Here is a 13,714-nt window from a genome sequence, read left to right on the forward strand (position 1 = left end):
ATGTGAAGATGTTGAAATCTTCTTCTCAAAATAGTAGGATGGGGCATGGAATATGTGTTTTCAATCTGCATGAAAGACATGGGGTGAGAAGTTAGCTGATAAGGAGAGAAGGAATTACAGAATAGTTTTAGGGATCTTGCATGAGTTTTGCAAACTGCAGCTGTGAAGCAAAGTTAAGGTTTTAAATACGGAGCAGAGGTTCAAAAATAATTTTGAATGTTTGTTTTTAAGTAGTCACAACATAGACAAACACTTCCTAACTGATAATTAGCAAACATCGCAAAATTTAGGCTAGGGCTTTGTGACCTTAACTGTAAATTAATGTAAATGTTTTAATTTTATTTATGAATTACCAAAATATCTTTACTAATGCTCTTGTTTGAGTGGGAGTGTGGACACTCTAGTCTCTTGTGGCAATCACTCTGTAAGACACAATATGACACAATCTGTTTTTTTAATTTATGTATCTGTAATTCTAAATTAATATATACATTTATGCATACACCTTACATGTATGAATTAAGGAACCAACATGTGTACTGTCCTCTCATCTCTTTGCCCAACATTATTTCCCAAAGCATCCTGTATTTGTCTTATTTAACGTAGGCCCTGATACTAGGAAATACTTATGCACATTCTTAGACTTATGCAGCATGACTAGTCCCATTGAAGTCAATAGGGCTATTCATATAAAGTTAAGAACATGTATAAGTCTTTGCAGAATTGGAGATTTATATTGTAAACTCACTGGGACAGGAACCATGCATACCTATGGTGACATTCACAGTTGTTAATAATATAATATTGTACTTTGTATCTTTTGAAGATATGCAGTCATATGGTTGTAATTGAGGGACATTGATAACTGACCATTAGAAAGTTTGAGATATTAGCCATTGTTAATGAAATGTACACCTTTTCATATTTTCAGGAACTGTAAGTTTTACATTGGCAGCAAACCTTAGGAACATTAACGCTAAGAAAAACAGTCTTGACAAATGGACTTTTAAAAATCCAACTACAGATGTTTGGTCTAGTGATAAAAACACTTAGTTCAGACCTTCATGAAGAAATAGTCTAGGCATTTGTTTACAATGGATAACAGATTAAATTCCCTTTAGATAAAAAAGCCCTGCTAAAGTAATAATGAAAATATTATACAACATATTTGTGATGCTTAATGCTAGATTGGAGTTCTTCTAAATTATTCTGACAGCTGAAGTCTGAGGTTTCTCTCTTTGACAGTAACCATATTAGAAATATTAAATTCATTTTGTTGGCTTCATTGCACATCTGTCTACATTCTCTTGAGCACTTCATATTTTAAAGGTATGTTTGTCTTAATATGCAAAGTAAAATAACTGAATTAAAGATCAAATCTTCTATTTTGATAAATGAAGGGCAAGGCGTTTATTTAAAAAAAAAGAAATAGTAAGATATTCCATATTTTTATATTCGGGTATCACATGACACACTTTTTGAAAACTGACTCCTTAGGTAAAAAGTTCCAACCCAGTTAAAAAAAAATTCTCAAATGTTTCTCTTTAAATAAAATAACCAACTATTTCAGTCCTTATAACTTTTTAAAGCCATGGTCGTATTTTTCTCAAAAAATTGGCATAGTTTATTTGATTATTAATATTAATATCTCTTTATGTAGCATTCACAAAGTGCAAGGTGGATTCTGGAAGCAGTGGCCCTTGCTCTTAGGCACTCAAAATCTATTGATACAAATATTAGTAGACAAAGTTTCGGGGAAAGGAAACAATAGGCAATAGGTATACAAGATAATTTGATTCATCATGCAATTGAAATTGCTCTTCAAGAGGTACTTAAAAGTAGAGAGGCTTGGAGCCTTGTGGATGAGCTAATGGAGGTAATACCATGCATGCATATGGTGCTGAGTGAGAGACGGCACTGTGATGATTATGCAAGAAGCTAACGAATGGCTGAATGTGGATGGCAATGCTGGTGGAGCTGTGGGTGGCAGGGTTTATGAAGAGGGTGATAAGAACGTTGAGAAAGGAGGTTAAGTAGGGAGGCATAAAGTTATGCAGAGCTTTAAAGGTGTAGAAAAGAAGCTTAAATTTGATGCAGTAAGGGATGGTGAGCCAGTGGACGTATTCAGAGATGGGACTGAAATGATCAAATCAATGAACAAAACAGAATACTTTAGTCTTAATCTTACTACTTGTGGTGCTAAATAGTGTGCATTCCAGATCATGATTTTTCTATTGTACTAAACTGAAAACTAATACTTTATGATCAAATAGCTTTTTGGAGGTTTATTTTGTTATTATTGTGTATATAAGCAGCATTTTTGTATCATAGTGTGATGGTTGCCATCTTGACTAGTGTACCAAGGATTGAACCAGGGACCTTGACAGCTGAAAGCATGAATGTATACAGTTTGAGCTTTAAAAGCCAGGCTCTCAAACAGAGTTGTAACAGACCCATATCTGCAATTGGTCACAAAGGGTGACATGGAACACACGCTGACTTGTGTGTTACAACAGCACAATGTTATGATGTGCATATCCATAAACTGAAATACTAATCATATGTCATCTTTAATAAACACAGACTTAATCGTATAATGACTTACGGTAATCCAAGACTCTTTACAGTAATAAAGTCTCAGGGCATAAAGTGTTTTTGTGGCTGCTCATTGGCATATATTGTGCAAAGGTGAAATAAGGTGTTCAGTAAAACGATGCAATTTTCAAGTAACAGATCACAAAGAATATCTGAATATTTTGTATATGCTTTAATGGTTTATCCAGCACTACTTTCTCATTCTCTGCTTGTTCCTTACTGAATTATATGGTTGCAATAATTTTTCCTCTCTAATGCATATCATTGGGAGTTGACACTTTTCTAGACTTGCAGATTTATAACTGACTGTATAAGCATATAAATCTAATATAGGTCAGTAAATTTCCTTTGTTAGAAGTTGAAAGGCGGAGTTGGGTGGTGTGTGTGGGAGCATCAAGATAAGGTAGTTTGAGAGATTGTGTTCAATAAAGCTCATATAAAAAGAACCGTCTACAGTGTCATACACAAAGATACAAGCAGTGTGCTTACGCAATGGCGCCGAGTAATAAACTGTTGGCTCTATGCTGCAGAATTATTTAGGACTATATAAGTTTAATGTCTGGCAATTAATTGCTTATTAGTCTTTTATGTTGAGTTGTACAGGAAATTACACACACACCTGTTAAAAAAATGTTATTACAAGAAGTGGAAGATTGGACAAATGACCAGGGAGGAGTATAAAAATATTGCTCAGGCATGCAGGAGTGAAATTAGGAAGGCCAAATCACACCTGGAGTTGCAGCTAGCAAGAGATGTTATGAGTAACAAGAAGGGTTTCTTCAGGTATGTTAGCAACAAAAAGAAAGTCAAAGAAAGTGTGGGCCCCTTACTGAATGAGGGAGGCAACCTAGTGACAGAGGATGTGGAAAAAGCTAATGTACTCAATGATTTTTTTGCCTCTGTCTTCACGAACAAGGTCAGCTCCCAGACTGCTGCACTGGGCAGCACAGTATGGGGAGAAGGTGACCAGCCCTCTGTGGAGAAAGAAGTGGTTCAGGACTATTTAGAAAAACTGGACGAGCACAAGTCCATGGGGCCGGATGCGCTGCATCCGAGGTTGCTAAAGGAGTTGGCGGATGTGATTGCAGAGGCATTGACCGTTATCTTTGAAAACTCATGGCAATCGGGGGAGGTCCCGGATGACTGTAAAAGGGCACTACATTAGACTATCTTTAAAAAAGGGAAGAAGGAGGATCCGGGGAACTACAGGCCAGTCAGCCTCACCTCCGTCGGGCTCAACGGGTAGTGATCAACGGCTCCATGTCTAGTTGGCAGCCGGTTTCAAATGGAGTGCCCCAGGGGTCGGTCCTAGGGCCGGTTTTGTTCAATATCTTCATTAATGATCTGGAGGATGGCGTGGACTGTACTCTCAGCAGGTTTGCAGATGACACTAAACTGGGAGGAGTGGTAGATACACTGGAGGGTAGAGATAGGATACAGAGGGACCTAGACAAATTAGAGGATTGGGCCAAAAGAAACCTGATGAGGTTCAACAAGGACAAGTGCAGAGTCCTGCACTTAGGACGGAAGAATCCCATGCACTGCTACAGACTAGGGACCAAATGGCTAGGAAGCAGTTCTGCAGAAAAGAACCTAGGGGTTACAGTGGATGAGAAGCTGGATATGAGTCAACAGTGTGCCCTTGTTGCCAAGAAGGCTAACAGCATTTTGGGCTGTATAAGTAGTATTCGACATTGGTGAGGCCTCATCTGGAGTATTGTGTCCAGTTTTGGGCCCCACACTACAAGAAGGATGTGGAAAAATTGGAAAGAGTCCAGCGGAGGGCAACAAAAATGATTAGGGGGCTGGAACACATGACTTATGAGGAGAGGCTGAGGGAACTGGGATTGTTTAGTCTGCAGAAGAGAAGAATGAGGGGGGATTTGATAGCTGCTTTCAACTACCTGAAAGGGGGTTCCAAAGAGGATGGATCTAGACTGTTCTCAGTGGTAGCAGATGACAGAACAAGGAGTAATGGTCTCAAGTTGCAGTGGGGGAGGTTTAGGTTGGATATTAGGAAAAACTTTTTCACTCGGAGGGTGGTGAAGCGCTGGAATGGGTTACGTAGGGAAGTGGAGGAATCTCCTTCCTTAGAGGTTTTTAAGGTCAGGCTTGACAAAGCCCTGGCTGGGATGATTTAGTTGGGAATTGGTCCTGCTTTGAGCAGGGGGTTGGACTAGATGACCACCTGCGGTCCTGTCCAACCCTGATATTCTATGATTCTAAGGTGGCAAAGCTTCCAACCATGCTGATGATCCAGGTGGGTGTCAGTATGATGTCACATGATTATTTCTGGGGTTTGTTTGTTTTTAAAAAAACAAACTTAGAAAACTGTACTCACACAAACTCTATGCTAAAGAGAACATTATTCAGATTGAAAAGTCAAGTTCTCAAAAGTTGGGAAATGCCAGAAATAATGTTGCTTGTGCAAGCTTAATTTGACTCCCTTATGTGTATGCATTATGATACAGTCTTTAATTTAATTCAGAAAAGAACTAGATAAATTCATTGAGGATACGTACCTCAATGGCTATTAGCCAGTATGGGCAGGGATGGTGTCCCTAGCCTCTGTTTGCCAGAAGATGGGAATGGGCGACCGGGGATGGATCACTTGATGATTACCTGTTCATTCTCTCTGGGGCAGCTGGCATTGGTCACTGTCGGAAGACAGGATACCTGGCTAAATGGACCTTTAGTCTGACCCAGTATGGCCGTTCTTATGTTCCTAATTTACATGAGCAAATACTGTTTTTTCTATACGACCCCTGCCTCATTCTGTGCACAGAATGGATGATGCTTACTTAATGAGCAGCTATTCAATATTTTATTTTCTCCTTGTTGTCCAATGCATGGCCCCATGCATTAGTACTGCACACTAGTTAAACCCTGGTATGAAGACAGAATTACTGATATTTTCATGGGCTTTGTCTGTGGTGCTCATCGCTATAGTATATGAGTGCTTGACAAACGTTAATGAATTTATTTTCACAACCCCCCTCTTTATGCCCATTTTGCAAATTGGGAACTGAGACACAGAAAGATTAGGATCCACTCATTTTAAAGATTAAGGATCCACTCAATTTGAAACACCAAGAACTTGATTTTACAGAGACTCAAGCATTATGTAGACCATTTTATATTCAAAGCACAGCTCCCGTTGACTTTAGTTGCAGTTGAAAGTGCTCAGCACTTTTACATGTCAAACCCCAGGATCTCAGACTGGGAATCCAGAAAATGAAGAATGCAAAATTAATGACCATCAATGAAAAGTTTAATTGCAGCGGCCCCAGTGAGATTGCTCAATCAGGGAAAACTGCAAAGAATGGGGCAAACGATGCCCAAAACTGGTGGCTTATTCTAAATATTAGATTCACCAAGCCAGCAACATAGGAGCTTCTACAATACCTTACTGCTTACCCAGAAGCCAGAAATGTAGCTCCTCTAAAGCAATCCAGCCCAGGGCTCCCACAGAGACAGCCAAATCAAGTATGGTGAGGATTACTTGAATTCTTATTCACCATATATAAAGTTCTGCTAATCCCAAGAGATCAGACACCTTATCCATCTGGTCAATGAATATTTCAGATCTTACCCAAATACACACTTACAGCCAATTCTTAGTTTAGTAAGATGAAAAAGAAAAGAAAGTGCTGTGGTTAAAGATCGTTATACATACATATATAAATAAAGTTCTTAGGTCAGTTTTATAACAGAGATGATGAGCTGCTGATTTTTTAAAAAGTTCTTTCAGAATCCCTTCCATAGGTTATAGTCCCATAGGCAATCCATGTGCAGAGTCTGTTTAAATTCTTCTAGGAGAAATTGCAGGGTAGTCCAGAATGGAGCTGGAGACCTCAGTCTTGCAATTTAAACTTCCCCTGACAAAGTTCAAGCAGATCTGAGATAAACAGGATCAGATCCTAAAGTTCTTTTATAGATCTCTGGCAGACTATGATAACCTCTTGTCAGCAGATAACACAACAGGCATTCCTTGGATGAAGAATAGGTAATATATGTTGTTGCTTTGAAGTAAATCTCCTATTTCCTATTTATGCACAGTTAATTAGTTGCATTGATTAGCATAAGGCAATTAACCATTCAAAGGTTCACAATCCAGATACTAAAAACTTCAAAGAGAAATCTTTCTTGGTAGTCCATTGATCTGATGATGACAAATCTGTGCAGATCATCTATTGTTGGTCTCATGGTGTGCCCTCTGACTGTACAAGCCAATTCTAGAGGTGCACATTTTGCTGCAGATGGTGCATGGGGAAAAAAAAAAAAGAGAAATGAAGACAATGATATTACACCACACATTTCATCTTATTGCTAATATTCCCTTTTGATCTCTGAATCAATAGGCTATAGTAACAGACAGGAACAGAAGTTTTATAATCTACAAGTTAATGAGATCACATTCTAACATATAGGTAGACTAGGGTTACCATATCTCATAAATAAAAAAAGAGGACCCTCCACGGGCCATGGCCCCGCCCATTTCCCCACCCCTAGCCCCGCCCCAACTCCGCCCCTTCCCCCACCCTAACTCCGCCCCCTCCTCCCTCCCACTCCCAGCCAGGGGGAAAGGGCTGCCCCAGTGCTACCAGCATCACGGTTTCCCGGGCAGCCCCCAGACCCTGCGCCCCCAGCCGGCGCTTCCCCAGCGCAGCTGGTGCCCGGGAGGGGAAGCGCCCAGCCGGGGGCGCAGGGTCTGGAGGCTGCCCAGCAAACCGTGAAGCCGGTAGCGCTCGGGCTTTGGGCAGCCCCCTTGCCTCCGGACCCTGTGCCCCCAGCCGGGCACTTCCCCTCCAGGGCTCCGGCGGCTCTGCGTAACACTGTATAAGTTACTCTTATACACTGTATAAGTTACACAGAGCCGAAGAGGAGCAGAGCCTCCATAGCTGGAGGCTCTGCTCCTCTTAGGCTCTGTTTAAGAGCCGGACTGCCCCAGCGCTACCGGCTTTGGGCAGCCCCCGTGCCTCCAGACCCTGCGCCGCCGGAGCCCGGGAGGGGAAGTGCCCGGCTGGGGGCGCAGGGTCCGGAGGCAAGGGGGCTGCCCGAAGCCGGTAGCTCTCGGGCAGCCCAGTTCTTAAACAGAGCCTCCAGCGGCTGGGGCTCTGTGTAACTGACACTGTGTCAGTTACACAGAGCCCCTGCGGCTGGAGGCTTTTCTCCTCTTTGGCGCTGTGTAACTGACACTGGGTCAGTTACACAGAGCCCCGGGGGCTGGAGGCTTTTCTCCTCTTTGTCTCTGTGTAACTGACACTGGGTCAGTTACACAGAGCCCCGGGGTCTGGAGGCTCCAGCCGCCCCCGCTCTGTTTAAGAGCCGGGCTGCCCAAGCGCTACCGGCTTCGGGCAGCCCCGTGCCTCTGGACCCTGCGCCCCCAGCCGGGCACTTCCCCTCCCGGGCGCTGGCAGCGCAGGGTCTGTAGGCACGGGGCTGCCCGAAGCCGGTAGCGTTCGGGCAGCCCGGCTCTTAAATAGAGCCGCGGGGACTGGAGCCTCCAGCCGCCGGGGCTGTGTGTAACTGACCCAGTGTCAGTTACACAGAGCCAAAGAGGAGAAAAGCCTCCAGCCCCCGGGGCTGTGTGTAACTGACACAGTGTCAGTTACACAGAGCCCCAGCCGCTGGAGGCTCTGTTTAAGAGCCCGGCTGCCTGAACGCTACCGGCTTCGGGCAGCCCCGTGCCTGGAGACCCTGCGCCGCCGGAGCCCGGGAGGGGAAGTGCCCGGCTGGGGGCGCAGGGTCTCCAGGCACCGGGCTGCCCGAAGCCGGTAGCGCTCGGGCAGCCCGGCTCTTAAACAGAGCCTCCAGCGGCTGGGGCTCTGTGTAACTGACACTGTGTCAGTTACACACAGCCCCGGGGGCTGGAGGCTCCAGTCCCCGCGGCTCTATTTAAGAGCCGGGCTGCCCGAGAGCTACCGGCTTCGGGCAGCCCCGTGCCTCCAGACCCTGCGCCCCCAGCCGGGCACTTCCCCTCCCGGGCTCCGGCGGCGCAGGGTCTCCAGGCACGGGGCTGTCCGAAGCCGGTAGCGTTCAGGCAGCCGGGCTCTTAAACAGAGCCGCCATTTTCCCGGACATGTTCTGCTTTTTGGCAATTCCCCCTGGACGGGGGTTTGACTGCCAAAAAGCCAGACATGTCCGGGAAAAAGAGGACGTATGGTAACCCTAAGGTAGACACAGACAAATACAATTAGTATTTACTTCTAATTCTCTGACAATACAGATTTACATTTCCAAAGATTTAGTCTACTTACCTGGCTTTGATAACTATCTACAAGCAATGGCCCTGTTTACCATTTCAATATTTCCCTAATATGTTCTTAAAGGTTGATCTTTGGTCACTTTAGCTTGCTGGTTGCTTAAGCCTTCCTGGCTGAGTATCACAAGTGGCTTGACTAGCATCACATAGGAACTCTGTGGCAGAGACTGGGGTAGAATCCACTTCTCCAGGGCAGCATTCAACTATCTTAACCATGAGACCCTCCTTTGTTTTCATGCAATCCTCTGCCTCATTCACTGTATACCTTCCAACTTCTGCAACAAATGAAGCAGACTGTATCATAATGAATAGGCACCAGGAGCCAAATTTAGGATGCACAAGGAGCCTCAATTCTACATTTCCTAATTTTTGACTGCTTGACTTTGCAACCTTAATCTTCTTTTAATGTAATATTGTATGTATAATTTCCTAGGTTTTTAAGAAAGTAAACTGAAAAAGCAGAACTTCGGACATGTGGCATCATATTAACACCCACTTGCATTATCAGTGGGATTGAAACAGTTAGATCCAACACATAGACCTCTGCCACTTGATCTAATAGAGTAACTGATAGCAGTAGTGTGTTGTCATGCTCTGTGGACCTTTGCAAGAGAGGGCTGGGATACTTTGCACCAATGGTTTTTACAGATATTTGTTGATAGCAGAGGGAGGAATGGTGAGACTCAGGAATCTTGAGTCCATTCTAGGCTCAGGAAAGGAGTGGGTGCTAATGAGGAATATACTGTAGATTTTGTGTCCATCCCCCCCATTAATAATAATTAATGCAAAGCTCTTGTATATTGTTCATCAGTAGAGCCAAAATAACTTCTGCCCTGTTCTCTCCTACTTGTTCTTTTCCCATTCCTGTTTCTTCTCCGTCCGAGCTCCTTGTTCTTATCTCATTCTCCTCACCTAGCCAGTCTGTCTCCACCCTTCAGACATCTCATTCAATTCCCAGTCTCCTTACCCAGCAAGTCCTAGTCTCACCTCAAGCTCCCCCGCTTCCAGTCCCAGTTTCCTTGTCCAACTATTCCCAGCTCCTTTTCTCTAGTGTCTTTGCCCAGCCAGTCCTAGTACCCACCTTCTTTGCTCCTCATCTGATCTGACTCTTTCCCTCATCATTTTCTGCCCATAACCTCACTGTCCCCAATAGCTCCCAGTCCGAATCCTTCTGCCCAGGACCCTTGTCCAGTCTCAGTGTGTCTCTCAACCTCTTCCCTCTCGACTCCTTGTCCCTGTCTCTTTGTCTAGTGAGACCCTGTTCTTTCCTCCTCAACTCCCAGTGCTACTCTTTGTCCAGCCAGTCCCAGTCTCTGGCCCTATTCCCAGATTCCGTCCCAATTTTCAGTTTCCCTTTTCTTCCCCCACCAGTCTGTTTCCATACTTCCCAGGTTCTTTGTCCCAATCTATTCTCCCTGCTCCCTTCGCATAGGTCAGACTCTTAACCTTTCTGCATTAGAAACAGATAGCTTCCTCCTCAATGTAGCCTAAGCCCGGCAGGGGTTGGGAAGGTCATTGAGATCACATGAACAGGTCCCCTGCTTTCAGCTCAGGTGCCTGGACCTGGCCTGCAGCAGCCCAGAGCTGCAATTGCAGGAAAAGTTCTGCTAAGCCTCAATGCAAACAGACTCTTCATGAAATTTATTGGACAAAATCTAAGAAAGCCTCTGCTGAGCATGTCTGAACTGTGTATGTGTGTTTGTTTGTTTGTTTTTTCAGATGCCTATAAGTTGGCCAAATTTGGTGCACTTTGCTGATACAAATGCCACCACCATTCCAAATTCCAGGTTCTTGCTCCAAAGCATGGAAGAAATAGAACTTTTCAAATAAAAGTTGCCAAAAAATTTTGACATGGGGAAAACAACATATTTTACCCTAACCTCATTCTTGGAAATTGTGGAATCATTTTGGGTGAAATTTTCAAAAGAATTCAGTCTGAGGAAGCAACCTAGCATGGAGAACTTCAGCCCAAACAGTTAATATCTGGCAGAGTGGTAAACAACTGAAAACAGGGTCTTGTAATGAGAAGTATAGGCCAACCCTAATCATAGGCATTGCTTCCAGCTCTGTTTGTAATAAATATATTTCACTTCCCATTTCATGAAGTCTGAATCATCTTATTTCAAATATGTCTGACATTGAAATTGTCAGCAAAATGTTTTGTACATCTTGAAGAATTATATCAGGAAGTTCATACATACACACCTGCTGGCTGTACTGCAAGTCTTATAGTGGTGTAGAAAATGAAAGTGCTCATTGTGTTCTTTGGCATTAGTATGTGTCCAGAAGAAAATATAACTATTGGATTTGTTGTTTGCACAGTTCAACTAGCACTTTACTTCTGTGAGAACAGCACTTCTGTTTCCTTTGGATCTTCATAGTTCAGGAATAGCAGTTGTTAATTGTCCCATAAGAAGAATCATTCCAAAGTGGAGTGATAAACCACAGAATTATTCTTGGATTTTTTCCTGTACTATACTAATCCAGGAAGTAGTAGGAATCCATTTCAGGGTGGCAAGTAGTTACATTTTGGAATATTCAGTTTGAAATGTCCTTAAAATTATGTAATGAAAGGGAAGCTGAAAGAAATAACTTGAATATACAACAGTAGATTTTTAAAATGACTAAAATCGTTACTCTTTATTTTGCTCCCACTTGTTATTTTACATTATTTCCTATTAATATGTTCTCTATTTTTCTACTGAGTCTATACATATACAAACAGCAATTCATAAAGATTACATCTTCAAATTTATTCCTGTAGTCAAGTTGCATAGATTCTTAGAACCTTTGAGCAATATTTAAGTCCTTTGTAAGTCTGGCAATGCTTTTAAAAGTGCATGTAGAAGATGTGGGGCCTGATTCTGCTTCCCTTTATTTCAGTGGGAGTTTTCCATTGACTTTAATGAGAAAACATTACTTTAATTTTGAAAAAGGGTGAGGGGACTCTGTTACAAACGGATTCTACAGTAGAGATCTTATAGATGTACTGATGCAGTTGCGCCATTGTAAGATCTCCTGTGTAGCCACTCAATGCCGATGGAAGAGTGTCTCCTGCTGACCTAGCACTGTCCACACCGGCGCTTCTGTCGATGTAACTTATGTTGTTCAGAAGTACTCCTGTTCTTCTTTTTGTTGTTCAGAGGGTTGTTGTTGTTTTCAACCCCCTGAGCGACATAAATTATACTGACAAAAGTACAAGGGTAGACATAGACTAAGACTGGGTCTACCCTACTAAGTTTTGCCAGCATAGTTATGTTGGTTAGGGGTGTGAAAAACCACACCCCTAACCAACATAGCTAACTGGGCAAAATCCCCTGTGTAGACGCAGTGTATAATGGCAGAAGCCTTTTGCCAGTGTAGTTAAACCACCTTTCTGAATGACACAAGCTATACTGGCCAAAGAGCTCGGGAAGTTGGTTTAACTAGAATATCAACAGAACGTTTTTTTTTTGGGGGGGGGGGGGGTATATTTTGTGATTCCTCTATGAGGCTTTGCCAGTAAAGCTATACCGGGATAGCTGTACTGGAAATGCCATTGTAGTGTTGACTAGCTCTAAGGGTATGTCTATGCTGCAGTTAAACACCAGCAGCTGGTCTCCACGGGGCGGGAGGATCCCAGAGCCTGGACTACAGCCCGAGCCAAACATCTACACCACAATTAAACAGCCCCGTAGCCCGAGTCCTGTGAGTCTGAGTCAGCTGACATGGGCTAGCCACAGGTGTTCAACTGCAGTATAGACATACCCTACATGGGAAACAGTGAGATCAGTAAGCAAAGAGAAGGAACTATGTGAGATCTTGCTAGGCACTTAAAATATTGGGGGAATAAGGAATCTAACAAGTATTGCAGGTGAAAAGTACATGACCTAGTGCACTGCGAGAAGTCAAGGGAATAAATTGGTAAAGAACTGGCCTGCAACACCACAGCCTAGAGCAGAAATGTTCTCACCTGCTAAGAGACTTAATGAAATTTCCGCTCCAATCACATTACAGCTAGTATCAGATAAGCATGCAAGTGATACCAAAAGAACTCACTGACTTTATTTTGCACCTCGCCCTTGCAGAACAGAGAATTCATGATCAATGAGAAATCAGAAATAACATTCCTGGAGTGGATAGGATCATTCTGGCACAGGAGGAAAAATATAAAATATATAGTTGATTGCAAACACTCATAGTTGAAATACTTCAATGAGTCCGTTTTTACATTTATATCTGAGTTTAATTGAATTGTCTCAACCCCCCCCCCCTCCATTTGGTAAGGCAACTCCCATCTTTTCATGTACGGTTGTATATATCTTCCTACTGTATTTTCCACTCCATACATCTGATGAAGTGGGTTTTAGCCCATGAAAGCTTATGCCCGAATAAATTTGTTAGTCTCTAAGGTGCCACAAGGACTCCTCATTGTTTTTGCTGATACAGATTAACATGGCAACCCCTCTGAAACATTAAAAATTAAGTAATCATTAGTATTCGTGACATTCTTGTGGCTGTAGCATTAGGTCCAAAATATGTAAATTGTTTAGGTTGAAAATTAAGTTATTTAATGTTTGTAAAGTTCTTGCAGATCCTTTAATGGAAAGTGCTACAGAAAAGCTATTTATGGAAAAATTGGGTAAAGTAACAGTTTTACATGATTTTGCTTCACACTGAGCAGGCTGGAAATATGCTTTGTTTCTTAATTTAGATCTAATTTTGGTTTGTTTTAAAAACCCATAATGTTGATTTTTAATTTAATCTCCAGTGTTCTAATAGTGAGCATGCCTGGTTCTGGACCAGATAATGTCAAATACAATTTTTCATTAGAGTATCTGTTTCTTTTCTCAAAGGATGTTTAAAATCCTCCTT

General features: G+C 42.7%; 1 protein-coding gene across 3 annotated transcripts in view; it reads left to right on the forward strand.

Moving 5' to 3' along the window:
- Positions 1 to 13,714, forward strand: part of TBC1D19 (TBC1 domain family member 19) — a 100,223-nt gene that overhangs the window by 44,701 nt on the left and 41,808 nt on the right. The gene's annotated exons all lie outside the window — the stretch shown is intronic.

Source organism: Malaclemys terrapin, chromosome 5 (assembly GCF_027887155.1).
Source record: "Malaclemys terrapin pileata isolate rMalTer1 chromosome 5, rMalTer1.hap1, whole genome shotgun sequence".
Classification (NCBI taxonomy): Eukaryota; Metazoa; Chordata; order Testudines; family Emydidae; genus Malaclemys; species Malaclemys terrapin.